This window comes from Ailuropoda melanoleuca, chromosome 2 (genome assembly GCF_002007445.2).
Source record: "Ailuropoda melanoleuca isolate Jingjing chromosome 2, ASM200744v2, whole genome shotgun sequence".
Taxonomy (NCBI): Eukaryota; Metazoa; Chordata; class Mammalia; order Carnivora; family Ursidae; genus Ailuropoda; species Ailuropoda melanoleuca.
Window position 1 is genome coordinate 75,445,075 of NC_048219.1, and position 15,438 is coordinate 75,460,512.

The 15,438-nt window shown below is 39.6% G+C and overlaps 1 long non-coding RNA gene across 1 annotated transcript in view; it reads right to left on the bottom strand.

Annotated features, from left to right (window-relative positions):
- Positions 1-13,878, bottom strand: part of LOC117796346 — a 23,200-nt gene extending 9,322 nt beyond the window's left edge. Inside the window, exons 1-4 of the long non-coding RNA XR_004620757.1 lie at positions 13,763-13,878; positions 13,544-13,603; positions 9,742-9,806; positions 4,839-4,940 (exon numbers count right to left, since the gene is read on the bottom strand). This is a non-coding gene — a long non-coding RNA (uncharacterized LOC117796346). The remainder of the gene's footprint in view (positions 1-4,838; positions 4,941-9,741; positions 9,807-13,543; positions 13,604-13,762) is intronic.
- Positions 13,879-15,438: the final 1,560 nt, after the last annotated feature.

Consider the following 15,438-nt stretch of genomic DNA (forward strand, 5'->3'; position numbering starts at 1 on the left):
CACAGCTGGGTTACAACCAGTTCTCTCCGAGCTCTTAGACTATTAACTTAAACTCTGTTTCAAATAAAACTTTACCAAAGTTACCCTTCAGGAACTTTCCTGACTGAGATGGGTAATGACCTGCAGAGACTGCATTTCTAATCCAAATCAAACCTAGGCCAAAGGAGACAAAGCAAGGGCCAAAAACAATGATTCACTGCCTACCTTTTGAAAGATGATGGTAATTCTAGGTCAATGTCTAATGAACGGATGTCTGCATAGCAATTAGCACTGCCAGGCACCCTGGCTGGCAGTCTTGGCAGAGCGGCCATGGATTGTCATAGAAACTCGACTTCTCTCTCTCCCAAAGAGGAATCCACTTGGCTGCTCCAGGACAGAAAAGGCTGCTGCCCAGGACTGCCCTTCTCCCCCAAGCTGGAATTCTGCTCTTCTAACATCTTCCCAGAGAGAAGCAACTCAAGAAGGACGGTCACAGCAAGATGGGATAGCTGTCCTTGTTAGCAAAAATATACAGCACCCTTCATTTCATCCAGTTGCTTTGAAACCAGACAACTCGCACATGCCCCCAAGGACCGCTTCTCAAAAACTACTTAAAGTGGGGCATCTGGGTGGCGCAGTCCATTAAGCATCCAACTCTTGGTTTTGGCTCAGGTTGTGATCTCAGGGTCATGAGATCGAGCCCCACATTGGGCTCCATGCTGGGCACAGAATCTGCTTAAGATTCTCTCTCCCTTTCCCTCTGCCTGCCCCCAACCCCACATGTGCTCTCTCTCTCTCTAAAATAAAAAAATAAATAAATACATCTTTAAAAAATTTCTTAAAGAAAATTTAAGTAGAATTGACTCGATCAATATCCCCCTTCTGCAAGATTCATCATTTTAGTCAAGAATGACAATAGTAATGGAACCAAAGAAAATATCCCTTTAACATTTTGTCTTTTCTATACAAATGTCTGAGTCTTCCTAAGCCCTTAAAAAATTATCAAGCAATATGAATCTAATTAACACTCTAGCTGAGCCATCAGTTATATACAAAATCAATGTATATTTTTTTACCATTATTTACAGTATATGGCATTACATTATAAATCTACCTTCTATTTTACTGGGAAGATAGGGGGTGGAGGATTTAGGGAAGGTACTAAAATTTACAGAATGCCTAGCATGAATTGAGCATTTTATTTAATCCGCATGACAACTCCATGAGATACTTATTATCTCCATCTTACAGGAAAGAAAATGAGATTCGAAAAATTTAAATAACTAGCCCTTCATCTTACAGACAATGTAGAGCTGAGATGCAAAGCCAGGGCTGTCTGATTCCAAAACCTCTGCTCTTTCTACCAAATTTCACATATATTTTTCACTTCATATGCATCTATATCTGGGATTACTTTGCAATATACAAATTATAGAAAAATTCCATTAAACTAGTCAGGATTCACTTAATTAGAATTTTGAAGTAAATGATTCCTCCTCTCCCATCCCCCAACTCTCTGCTACCACCACATTCTGTACGTGTGGGAATAAAAATTAAACAGTGACAAAACAACCATGGTTGTTTTTAATCCTTAAGGTATTCCATAAAGTAAGATGAAATTCAGCTCATCTTCCTAAACCAATTCCATTACACTGCTGGGCAGGGATTGCTCATATGAGCCCAAGGCATTGTGAGATTCTAAACTATTGAGGAAAGATTCAGTGAAGTTCGGAATATACTACTTAGGCAGGGACTGGACTGACGAATTTCCCAGATTTTTGGTAGCAAGCTGGAAGAANAATGAACGGATGTCTGCATAGCAATTAGCACTGCCAGGCACCCTGGCTGGCAGTCTTGGCAGAGCGGCCATGGATTGTCATAGAAACTCGACTTCTCTCTCTCCCAAAGAGGAATCCACTTGGCTGCTCCAGGACAGAAAAGGCTGCTGCCCAGGACTGCCCTTCTCCCCCAAGCTGGAATTCTGCTCTTCTAACATCTTCCCAGAGAGAAGCAACTCAAGAAGGACGGTCACAGCAAGATGGGATAGCTGTCCTTGTTAGCAAAAATATACAGCACCCTTCATTTCATCCAGTTGCTTTGAAACCAGACAACTCGCACATGCCCCCAAGGACCGCTTCTCAAAAACTACTTAAAGTGGGGCATCTGGGTGGCGCAGTCCATTAAGCATCCAACTCTTGGTTTTGGCTCAGGTTGTGATCTCAGGGTCATGAGATCGAGCCCCACATTGGGCTCCATGCTGGGCACAGAATCTGCTTAAGATTCTCTCTCCCTTTCCCTCTGCCTGCCCCCAACCCCACATGTGCTCTCTCTCTCTCTAAAATAAAAAAATAAATAAATACATCTTTAAAAAATTTCTTAAAGAAAATTTAAGTAGAATTGACTCGATCAATATCCCCCTTCTGCAAGATTCATCATTTTAGTCAAGAATGACAATAGTAATGGAACCAAAGAAAATATCCCTTTAACATTTTGTCTTTTCTATACAAATGTCTGAGTCTTCCTAAGCCCTTAAAAAATTATCAAGCAATATGAATCTAATTAACACTCTAGCTGAGCCATCAGTTATATACAAAATCAATGTATATTTTTTTACCATTATTTACAGTATATGGCATTACATTATAAATCTACCTTCTATTTTACTGGGAAGATAGGGGGTGGAGGATTTAGGGAAGGTACTAAAATTTACAGAATGCCTAGCATGAATTGAGCATTTTATTTAATCCGCACGACAACTCCATGAGATACTTATTATCTCCATCTTACAGGAAAGAAAATGAGATTCGAAAAATTTAAATAACTAGTCCTTCATCTTACAGACAGTGTAGAGCTGAGATGCAAAGCCAGGGCTATCTGATTCTAAAACCTCTGCTCNCATGTGTCCATGGACAAGTTACTTTTTTTTTTTTAAAGATTTTATTTATTTATTCGACAGAGATAGAGACAGCCAGCGAGAGAGGGAACACAAGCAGGGGAGTGGGAGAGGAGAAGCAGGCTCATAGCAGAGGAGTCTGATGTGGGGCTCGATCCCATAACGCCAGGATCACGCCCTGAGCCGACGGCAGACGCTTAAACGCTGTGCCACCCAGGCGCCCCCATGGACAAGTTACTTAACATCTCTGTTCTAAATATTAAATGAGTTCATGTGTGGAAGTGCTTAAAACAGTGCTTGGCACTTAGTGAGAGTCACAGAAATATTTGCTAATCAAAATACAATGGGAAGCCACGAAAGATAATGAAATTAGCATGGGAGCTGGTATTTATATAGTTATCCTTACTGCAAAGTGACTCTATTAAGGAGCTGAAAAAGGAGTTCGTGGTTGTAATTGGATTGCAAGGTTTAGAGGAATATATATTTAATCCATACAATTAGCTAATGAGTCTCTCTGCCTTGGCAGCTCTCAGCTTGTCTGAATTCCAAAGACATACCATAGAGGATAGTTCACATTCTCAGAAACTCCGGTGATTTGGAAGGGACATTTCTTTTCATTAAAACAGTCAGGGTAGGTGCATGCCTTAAAATGAAATGATTGTCCTATTTCTTATTCACTGTTCCATTGTTTTTATTAGATTCGCTTAGAAAATATTAGTATATTGGAAAACGAAGATATGGCTCATAAGAAAGAACAGAAGATGTCTAGGCAGATTGGCACATGTGATTCTTTTAAAAGACGCCAAGGGAGAACCAGGTGCAACAGGCTTAAGGATGTTCTAGAGATTGTGTATTTAATTATAAAGACACTCTTCATCCCTCTGTTCTATTACTCACAGGTAACCAAAGTTAGGGAGAAAGGACATTGTCACAAACAGCAAGAAAAGAGAAGTTGGAATTGTCTTGGAAGGATCCAAAAATGTAATTTTCTTTCCTTTGAGGGATAGTAAATATAGATATTATAATTCATAAGGGTTATTCGTTTAGAAAATTCTGACTCAAAATCCCATTATTCTCATCATCCCATTTTCAGCAAAAATTGAATTTCTGGATTATGTAAGTTTTAACTATAAACTCTGCTCAAAGTTCTGCAGGTTGGAAAGAAAGAAGTAGGGCAGCATTTCTATTCCATGCGCTGAAGGAGGCCTGGAAAAGGAAGCAAAAAGCCATCACACTCCAGGAACTGCAGCAAGACGGTATGACCTAGTTGTAGGCCCAGACACCTGGCGTTCTATTCCAGTCCTGCTACTATTTGGGCCACATCATTTACTAACTTCCCTAGCCCTGGTTTTCTCTCTCCTTTGAAATGTATGTTAATGCGGGGGATTTACTATTGTGGTTATGCTCTTCTTGCTTTGGAAATCCCAATTAAAGTAGTCAAGTTGGTTCTCTTTCTCTCTCTCTCTCTCTAGTTCCCATTTTGCTTTATAAAGGCTCAGACTAGGCAGATGTTAGATTTCACTTATGCATTTACAAATATGTGGGTATAAATTTACGATGAAAGTGTATCATACACAGTGATCATATTTATTGTTACTATATCATATGTGTATCATATATAATCATTTTGTAGATGTTGAGGAACCATCCTTCCTCTATGTAATGTTATCATCTAAATGCTGAGAAAAGATCATTTTACACCAGGGGGATATTGATGGGATGACAGGATCCAGCTCCTTTCATCTCTTGGGTTACATTCCAAAAAATTCCATTGATGCAAATTAAGGGAGTCTCCTTTTACTCCTGCAAAAGTCTGCCTAGGGAGCTATAGCATTTCCCTTGTTTCCTGGCCTCCCTCTGGTCCATGAGCTCCTCATCAGCAATGGTTCTCAAAGAGTAGCCTCTGGACCACCAGCATTAGCATCAGCATGGCCTGAGCACTTGATAGAAATATAAATTCTCATACCTCACTTCAGATCCACTGAGGCAGAAACTCTGGGGAGAGGCCCAGGAACCTGTATTTTCACAAGCTCTTCAGCTGATTCTTATGGATGCCAAAGTTGGGAACCTGTGGCATAGTATCAAAATGCATAACAAGCCATTTAGAGAATACAAGAAAGTATCACAGGGGAATAATAATGTGGTGGTACAGATCATATACCAAGTAGATTATTACAGTGTATCCTCTTCAAATGTTATTGTGGTGTCCTCCATTTAAAACCAAAATTTTAATACGATTTTATTCATAGTTTTATTTCATTTCTTAAATCAAGGAACATTTATTGAGCCTCATGAGGTACCAAGTATTGGAAGAATAGAGATGAAAAAGACCTAGTCCCGGTACTTAGCAATTTACGTTCCCCTCTAGTAATCCAGAAGAGGCGGGGAGGGGAAGAACATTACCAATATTTATTAAACCCTTAGTATTTGTTCTTTGCAAATACGGTATTATTTAGCAAAGCAAGGTTTCTACTACCATATGGGAAAGGAGATAATCTTGTTGAGGTTTAAAAACTTGTCCAAGGTTAGAACATTTTTTTCTTCCAACTATTTTGAAAAAATTCAAACCTACAGAAAAGTGGAAAGAATACTGCAATTAGAGACTTCACCTAGATTCGCCAATTGTTAACATTTCACCTCTAAATACACCATCATGTACCTTCTTAGACATCCTCTTACACTACCATACCATCATTATCACATCCAAGAAATGTATGATTGGTACAATAATATGCCTCACAATCTACAGTTGGCTCAAAAATATCCTAGGTAGCTGGCTTTTCCCCCCCAAATTATGTTCCCATCAAGGGATCATGCACTGTTTTTGGTTATCATGTTTCTTTTGTTTCAGTTTCCTTTAATCTAGAATAGTCCCCTTGCTTTCTTTTTCTTAATTTTTCATGACATTGACTTTTTTTTAATTGAAGTATAGTTAAGCAATTCAACTTCTCCATACATTGTTCTGTGCTCACCACAAATGTAGCTAACATATGTCACCCTACAACCTTTGCAATACCACTGACTACCTTCCCTATGCTGTACCTTTCGTCCCCGTGACTTATTCATTGCATGACTAGAAGCTTGGACCTCCCACTCCCCGTCACCCATTTTGTCCCCTCCACCCACCCCTGGCAACCGTCAGTTTGTTCATTTATGAGTCTGTTTCTGTTTTTGGTTCGTTTATTCATTTGTTTTGTTTTTTAGATTCCACATATAAGTGAAATCCTATAGTAATTGTCTCTCTGTGTCTGACTTATTTCACTTAACATAATACCCTCTAGGTCCATCCATGTTGTTGCAAATGGCAAAATACCATCCTTTTTATGGCAGAGTAAATTCTTGTGTGTGTGTGTGTGTGTGTGTGTGTGTGCGCGCGCGCGCGCTCCACATCTTCTTTATCCATTTATCTATCAATGGACACTTAGGCTGCTTCCGTATCTTGGCTATTATAAACAATGCTGCAATAAACATAAGAGTCCATATATCTTTTTGATTAGTGCTTTCTTTTTCTTTGGGTAAATATCCAGTAGTGCAATTACTGGATCATATGGTATTTCTATTTTTAATATTTTGAGGAACCTCCATACTGTTTTCCACAGAGGATGTATCAATTTACATCCTTACCAACAGTGCACAAGTGTTCCTTTTTCTCCACATCCTCGTCAACACTTGTTGTTTCTTGTATTTTTGATACCAGCCATTCTATTGTGAGGTGATACCTCATGGTGGTTTTGATTTGCATTTCCCTGATGATAAGTGATGTTGAGCATCTTTTCATGTGTCTATGGGCCATCTGTACATCTTCTTTGGAAAAAATGAGATTGACATGTTTGAAGAGTCTAGATCAGGTGTTTGAGAGAATGTGGATCTGGCTGATTACTTCTTTATTTTGGCAAGAATTTTATGTAGATAATGTGTATTTCATTTTATATCAAATCAGGTATCTACTATCAGTTTGGCCCAATACTAGACATACTAATTTTGATCCTGTGGTTCAAGTGGTGTCCAATAGATCTCTCCATTGCAAAAGTACCTTTTCCATTGCAAAAGTACTTTTTCCCCCTTGTAATATTTAAGTAATCTGCAAGATGGTGTTTCCAAATACTTTATTCTGTTCTTCAGAAATCTTTTATCCAATTAGATTCAGTACCCACTGATGATACTTATGTGAATAATTTATTATATTGTTGGCTGCCAAATAGAGATTTTTCTAGTTCTATCATTTCCTCTAAATTTATCAGCTGTCATTCTTCTATGAAAACACAGCTTTCTCTTTCCATCTCATTTCCTCTTTGGAGTATTACACTGATTTGTTGATTCTTTTTTTTTTAAATCAGTATATTATAACCCAGTACCATCAGTTTTTTAGTGCTCAAATGTTTACCAGACTGGGCTTCCCAAAGGGACTCCAAGGCAGTTCCTTACCCCTTGGCCATGTCGTCATGATTCTTTGAGCTCTTCCCTGTTTTCTGGCACAATAACTTATCCCAGGAGCATCTTTCCATACCCCACACCTGGAACCAACCATTTCACCAAGAAATTCTGGCTTCCTTTAGTAGGCAAGGGTCTTTAGAAATCAACATCTGGGAGTCATAGCTAGAATTTGAACCCAGAACACGGAACCCTGAAGCTTGAGCTCCAGATACTATTTGACTATAATTAAGAATGGTGCCCTCTAATGAGTGAGGTATGCAAAAGATGCTTTGGTAATATAAAGGGGGATGAAGGTGAAAGGAAGGGGAGGGTTTGGCAGGGAAGATTTGCCTTGCTAATCTACCTTCACTGTTATTTCCATGCTGATGCTAGAGCTGTTTCATTTAACCACTTACTCACAGTGGAAACCAAGTCTCTCTTATCTGGGCCCAGTGTCTACCCTGAGTTTTGGTTTTCTATATTTCACCCTAGTTCCAAAAAATCTCTGAAACACCACCTCTTTCCTGGGTATTCAGAAATGTCTGAGAGAAGCCATTCTTCTCCCTCATTCCACTCCTGCTCCTCCCTTGACATAGATTCACTCATTCTTTTGGGACTTCATTGTCCCCTCCAAGCACAAAAAGTTTTTTTCTAAGTAGTTCTCTTTTCTCCAGAGTCATCTTTTGGGAGCTTCTAATTCCTTCCCTCCTGCTAACAGACCTCTCCAGATCTCACTGTCTTAGCACAAGGGTTAGTACAGAATTTTAACATGCTTAAGACCCAATTCTATATTTTTACTACCTTGCCTTAGGCATGCAGGGGTACCTCTTAAACTACATACATTTTAGGAGGACAATTTTTATCACCCAGGCTAAGTTTATATTTGCATAGTAAGGGAGTATAGGAGAAAATGGGCAGCTTAGAGTTAACACCAGGCCAAGTTTCCATAAAAGGGGCAGCAAAAGCAAGCCAGCTGAGAGCTCACCGGGGCTGCATAACTGAAAATACATGGCCTTGGTGGGTTTGGGCACTTCTAGATGGAGCCTCTTCCCAGGCATCTTTCGTTTGTGCTGCCTTGCACTTCTTTTTTAGTACGACTGCTGTCGCTGCTGCTACCACTAATGAAATTAATAACACCATCTTGGGCTCTTCAGCCATCTCAAATTTCTGTCCATTTGGGCCCACAGGAGAGACAGCCAGCCTGTGACATGGCAGTTGAATAGTAATTAAGTGATCTTTCAGTGGCACAAAGGAAAGAATCAAGGGCCTGTTTAAACCATTCCTTTAGATCAATTTCAGATAGAACTCAATAAAGCATCCTTGCTTCGGATGACAAATTGGCCTGGAAAACAGATCCACCACTTAGAATCCTGGCCTGCGCCGCACACCAGATCTCTGTCTGCTGACAAACTCCAAGAGCCAGGGTAACCCATTACTCACTCCTAACCTGTTTTTTTGCTGTTGCTTGACCACAAGCCAAGCAAAACGAATGTTCATGTGGTGGACTTGGCAGCCGCCCCGCTGCAGACTGTGCTTTTCCACAGGCTGAGAGAGGCTTTGAAGCTGGCCTCCCCTCCGCTTTGCCCCAAGCTGGGGAATCACCCTCGGAGGATCGGAGATCAGCCAACACAGAGTCACGCTGCCCTTCAGGTCAGGCGACATTCAGGAAGGGCCTGGCCTATTGGCCTCATGACTGAGCAGAATGACTCGGTCTATTCCTTGTGCTTCAAAATGGGTCAGACATCCTGCAAGAGCCTTTCTGCTGCATCTCTAGGGTAAAGAGCAGCATTTTACACTCACACTTTAATATAACAGTGTCTGTCCTTTTGCCTATATGTATTAAGTCAGAAGAGTGCCCCAGTGCAAAGATTAAGAAATGTTCTGCAAACTCACACTCAATTTACCAATAATTAATTAAAGGATATGGACTCAGACATGGTAAGGATCCAATACAAAGAGCGCTGGAATGAATGGATGGATAAGTGAACAGATGAAGTTGGAATACCAAATGAGGGAATAGAATAAATGAATGGAAACTGAATTAATGTGCAGAAATCTGGATTTTGCTCCTGGCTCTGTCCCTTCCTGGCCTTTCATTTAACTACTTGGATGTCAGCAGCCCCATCTAGAAAATAAAAGGTTTGGGGAAATGATTACTTAATAATGGTTTATTATTTCACTTGTGTGCACACACAGGTCAATAGTCAGGAATCAAACCAGTTTATAATTCATAGCCATTAGTAACATTCAAACAGCCTCTGAATAAGCCAGAATCCAAAAGCATCCCCAAATTGAATTATACCACATGACTAACAAATTGTGAATTTGAATTTTGATGCTGTCACGGGGCCAAGTAACTCAATCTCTGTGATACATGTCATCACCTATAAATATTCCAGACACATTTACCCCTAAACCAAAATATTTAGAAAACAGCAAAAAGGTATACTACTTACCCCAGGCTACTATCCCAAGATGGACACAGATGAGCTCCTCAAAACTGGCTCTTATTTGAAGACTTCTAACGGTGGAGGAAAAAATGAGTTTGAGTCACACTAAAGGTCTTCCAGTTAAGGAACAATTAAAGGAATCCTTCATAAAGTGCTGGTATGCCAGTTAGCACAAATGCTTATAATTACCTAGACTGTCATCTTTCCACTGCTATTGGAGAAATGTCACTACTTCTGGCTATCCTTTTCCTTCTATCGTTATGCTCTGTTAATATAAATCACTCTAGGAGTTGACATTTCAAAGAACTTGAAAATAAAAACACCTTCGGGGTACCAGGAAAGATCACCAATCTCTAAAATGGACTTCAGCCTCTCCCACATCTCCCAAGTGATGTTTCCTTCTGACAAGCTGTCCTACACGTAATTAAACACTGAGGGCAAAAGGGCTGCCTGCATCAAATGTACAACCTCTCTTGGCACAGCCAATTCCAATGGAAATCCACGCAATTATTGGGAGGGATTAAGGAATGGAATTTATCATGTCTTCAGGATCAAATGCCTCCAGCACTTTTTGCTGTAATAAGAATATTTTAGCAAATAATCAATTAATAAATTTTACCTCCCCTGAAATGTTTCACTTCATTCTTCCACTTTTGACATTAAGTCATAAAAGCCCTGGGGCAGAATAAAGCAGGCATGCTGAAGGAATTTAGACATCCTCTCTTATGCCCACACAAGGCTATAGTCCTTGTCAGAAGATGTTTTAAATTTCTTTAAGGTATCAAGAACCAAACCTGGAAGACCTAGATCATACAATTTTCTCCAAGCCTGGATAGGATTCTTCTCCCCCAAAGCTTAGCCACAAAGCTGCAGTTGGACCAAAGAAGGCCATGGAGCAGAGAGGGGAAAAAGGAGAAATCCTTCCCCTCTGGTGACTGGGGGATTGTGGTTGGATGAAGGAAGGCAGTTGGAAGGAGGAGATTTGGACAGTATGGAAAAGATAATAAAACACATTCTTTGATTCATTCTGCGTTAAAATGACAAGACTGCAGCGCAGGTAAGAGTGATACATGATGAGAAAATGTGGGAGGGAAGACTCCTTTGGTCACATGTGCTTTCAGTTCTCAAGGAAGTGTGCTAGTTGTATTCTCAGAAACTAACAAATAGGATACTCTGCAACACTTAACGCCCCGTGCTTATGGGAGCAAACAAAGAGCGCTGCTCAGAGAGAAGGCAGATGGGGAAACAATGCGAACCTGAACAAACCATGACCTGTTAGGTTTGTGGAGAAGTAAGAAGCCTCTGGAGATAATAGACTTTTAAGCACAAAGCTTTTGTCTAATCCTCCAGGGATGAACCTTCCATTGCAAAGCACGTGATAACCACAAAGCTCGTAAAACATATTGGGTATAGAGGCACATTAGAGGAAACAGAAGCTATTCATTTAAAGTGTAAATGTAATCGCCAGCTTGTGTCAAGTGACCCGCTACTATGTAAATTGTACAGAGTCTTTTGCAAATGAGAGAGCATTTTCCCCTGCAGATTGAAGGAAACAAATGTTCCTTCTAGACATTTCCAACCTTAATACATTGGGAAGCTCTGTTCTTCGATGGTCTGCATGTAGAATGAAGCACCGAGGCCAGGCCAGATGGAAGATACGGAGGAAATTCAGAACGTGTACCACCTCAAGAGCTGGGGTGAGGCCAAGTAGTTGTAGGTGGAATGGACCACAGGGCCCTGAGAGAGGTGAGCAGGAACACCCGTGATGTCACGGACATCAAACATCAGCGCCAGATGCCAGGCAGAGACCAGCTCGACCAAACTCCAGCGTATCCGAGCCATCCTCTCTGCCACCTTAAGTTTACTCAAACCACCCCCTGCCTGCAAATATGCCAAGGAAGCCACGTATTCTTGCACTATGCACCTTCGAAGAGGACGTAGAAGTGAAAATATGACTGAGTAAGCACTTATTCCAAAGAGGAAGACTAAAAATTACCCAAAGGGCTGCTTCAATGATTAATTCAAGTTAATTTTTTTTTCGGGCTAAATTTAAAATGATTGAGGACTAAAAGTTAATTCAGTTTTTTTTCCCTGCTGCATAGTAAATGGGGATCACCAGGAAGGCCTGATCAGTTAGTGATGAAAGAAAGGAAATATATTTACTTTGCAGTTATCGAGTGAATGAATTTGCAACTTTACTATATTGTCTATGAAATTAGAGATGCAACGACAACTCTGATCTGAGGGGCACCCATGAAGCCTCGCCTTCCCCCGAAACGTTATTTATTAACTTGCTACTTATCCTGGTCTGAAAGAATAATCCCCCAAACTTTCCAGTGAGCAACAAAGGTAGATGCCTTAAGTCCAGGTAAGTGTTGAAAATGAACCTTGGAGGGGGGGAATAAGCCCAGTTAGTTCATCTGAAATTACCTCAGGAGAATTGTTATCCAGCTAGTCTCTGTGAGCCATGCCCTAGAGGAACAAGATAGAGGGAGAGCAATGTATCGTTGAGCACTTACTCTGCACCAAATGCTATGCAACAGAACTTTCTGTGATGACAGGAATGATCTATATCCACATTACCCAGTATGTGAGTCTCAGCCACATGTGGCTTTTGAGCATTGAAATGTGGCTAGCACAACCGAGGAAATAAATTTTTAATTTTAATTAATTTAAATAGCCACATGTAGTTAGTTGCTAGTGCTATTATATTGGACAATGAAGGTTTCTATAAATGTTAAGGTATTTGAGGCTCTAAAGCTTTAAGGATATTTGGGGCAAGGGAATATATTGACAATAATCTCTGGGATTTGAAAAACAAAGCATAAACTAAGTTTAAATCAGAAATAGTGCTCACTTCCCGATTTGCAAAAAGCTAGCTCTGCCCTAAAGTACCAACACCCTTGGTTTGAGAAACAAATATTTAGGGCAATTATATATATCACATTCTGTCACTGAATTCTGGTTATGAACAGAAATGAGCTAAAGTTCTGTTCCTGAAATTGCTTGAAAATGCTTGGGGCAGTAAAATGCCACGAGTAGCAAAGACATGTTTTTGATTCTGAATTTCAAGTAGTTTCTCCCTTCTCTTACCCCATCCTACTTTCTTGCTCCTTTGAGTTTATTTTTTCTTATTCCTTTGCTTTCATTTTTTCAGAAATTCATTAGGAATAAGAAAAGCTAATCATATCTGGTTTATCAGATAGCTTCAAGTAGCTCAAATGACGAGGGGGCATTTTGAATATCACCTACTCAGCCACAACGCTCTCCTAGTCTAGAGATTATATTTTACAGTCGTGGCGACTCTGAAGACATGCAGTTCAAATTTGGATTTGGTAAGTAAAACGGGGAGCATGAGAATGTTAGCACCGTGCTTGATAGGCTAGGATATGAGGAGGGAAATATTCAACAAGAAAGCTGCCATGTGTTTCCCTATGTATTGAAATTGAGAGCCAAAAATTGAAGTAAAAAGGCAAAATAGGAATAAGTGCATTTTGGAAACGATAGTGCTACCCTGTACTACCCTGTGTGTAATACTGAGCTTTCAATTAAAACAGTCAAAAGAATTGTATTGATCAGCAAGAGGAATTGGGGAAACATATAAAACATACGTATTAAACAAGAAGGGCTCTGTACATGAATTTGTAGCCCAATTGGGTGATGGCTTCAATTAGACAGAAGCACTGTAATGTGGGATTTGATGTTTATTCCATCCATCAGGTTTCTGGAAAATTTCTTTAAGTGTAGATGGAGAAATTATTCTAAATAATAGGGGGGAAAAAAAGAGCAACTGAAATCCATTTCTTACCATCTGGAGAACTTGGCCCAGCACAGATTCTCATGTTTCTAATAGGCTCATCAGCACGCCCTAGACAGAAATATATCAGGAAATCTTAGTAAAGACGGGGCGTTTTCATTGTCTTAAGGAACCCAATCCCAGGCTCCATCTATCTGTGAGTTGCTTGCTTTCTCCATGGCAGGCAACTGCAGCTCACCCAACCACACTCACTCAAGATCCATCACTCACTGTGTCATTCCCAGTTTTTACAACGTGCCCTTCATGAAGTCTCCATCAAAATAATTCAGGCAAGAGGTAGATTAAAATGGTTCATGCAGTAGAAAACTTCATGGGTTTTGAAGCCTGAGGTGTAGAGAAAAAAAACACATATACACAAGCACGCACATTTTACAAAGGATTTTCTCACACATTTTACAAAGGAAATCTAGTAGCCAATTCTTTATTTATAATGCTCCTGATACCATGTTTTTCCCAATTTGCTCATGCGGCCCTAGAGTTATAGAATAATAAAAGTGAAGGTTTGCTTCAAATGCTTTTCAAAATGGAAAAGTTCAAAGTACCTACTGAACGCTGATATATTTTGTTACTCCTTAGATATTCCATTTAAAGAGTGTAACAGAGACTGGATAAAAGGCAAATGGAGGAAGTAAAGGGAACCTAATGGCCACATCCATGGCCTCTGATGGTGGGCAAGTTCTCTTCTGTTTACTTTGATCAGCAGCCGAAGCTGGCAGCCCAAAGACATAAATGCAACTGACAGCAGAGTTGATAGATAAATTTTAAAAGGTAACTCTTTGGGGGAAAAAGTGAATAAAATACCTCTAGATAATTTAATTAAGAATAAAGAAATAAAACACATGGATTTAATGACAAATTTAAAAGACATTTTAAAGAAATCATGAGTAAATTCTATGCAAAATGCTATACAACTTTTTTTTTAAAGATTTTATTTTTAAGTAATTTCTACCCCCAAGGTGGGGCTCAAACTTACAGTTCTGAGATTAAGAGTTGCACGCTCCACTGACAGAGCCAGCCAGGTGCCCCAAAACTTTTAAAAACCTTAATAAAATTGATGACTTCCTGGAAAAATTGGAATAAAAATGGACCCAAATTTATGAATCCAAAGAATAGACTCCCTCACAAAAAAGTTCTTGATCCTTAGTTAATAAGAAATAAAGAGAAAGTGTTTGGTGCTCAAGGACCATATCAATGATTTATTTTATTTTATTTTTCTATTATGTTATATTAGTCACCATGCAGTACATCATTAGTTTTTGATGTAGTGTTCCATGATTCATTGTTTGCGTATAACGCCCAGTGCTCATTACAACACATACCCTCCTTAATATCTATCGCGGTGCTACCCCATCCCTTAATGCCCCCCTGAAGCCCTCAGTTTGTTTCCCAGAGTCCATAGTCTCTTATGGTTCATTTCCGCCTCTGTTTTCCCCCCTTCATTTTTCCCTTCCTTCTCCTAACGTCCTCCCTACTATTCCTAATGTTCCACAAATAAGTGAAATCATATGATAATCATCTTTCTCTGCTTGACTTATTTCACTTAGCATAATCTCCTCCAGTTCCATCCACATTGATGCATATCAATGGTTTAATAATTATATTTATTAGCTCTATTTATTAGGCACTTACTATCTACTTGAGATTGCATTAAGTGATTTACATGCCTTTCTCTTAAATCTTCAAACAACCTCATAATAGGAATTATTATTTTCCAAGTTCTATAAAAAAAAAAAAACCTGAGCCCTAGAGAGAGCTCATAAAGCTAATATATGTCTCATCCTGGGTTCAAACATAAGGTAAAAAGAATTCCTTAATAGATAAATTATTTTGCAACATGGAAGCCTATGGAGATCTACTTAACTCATTGGCTCAAATACAAATGCCTG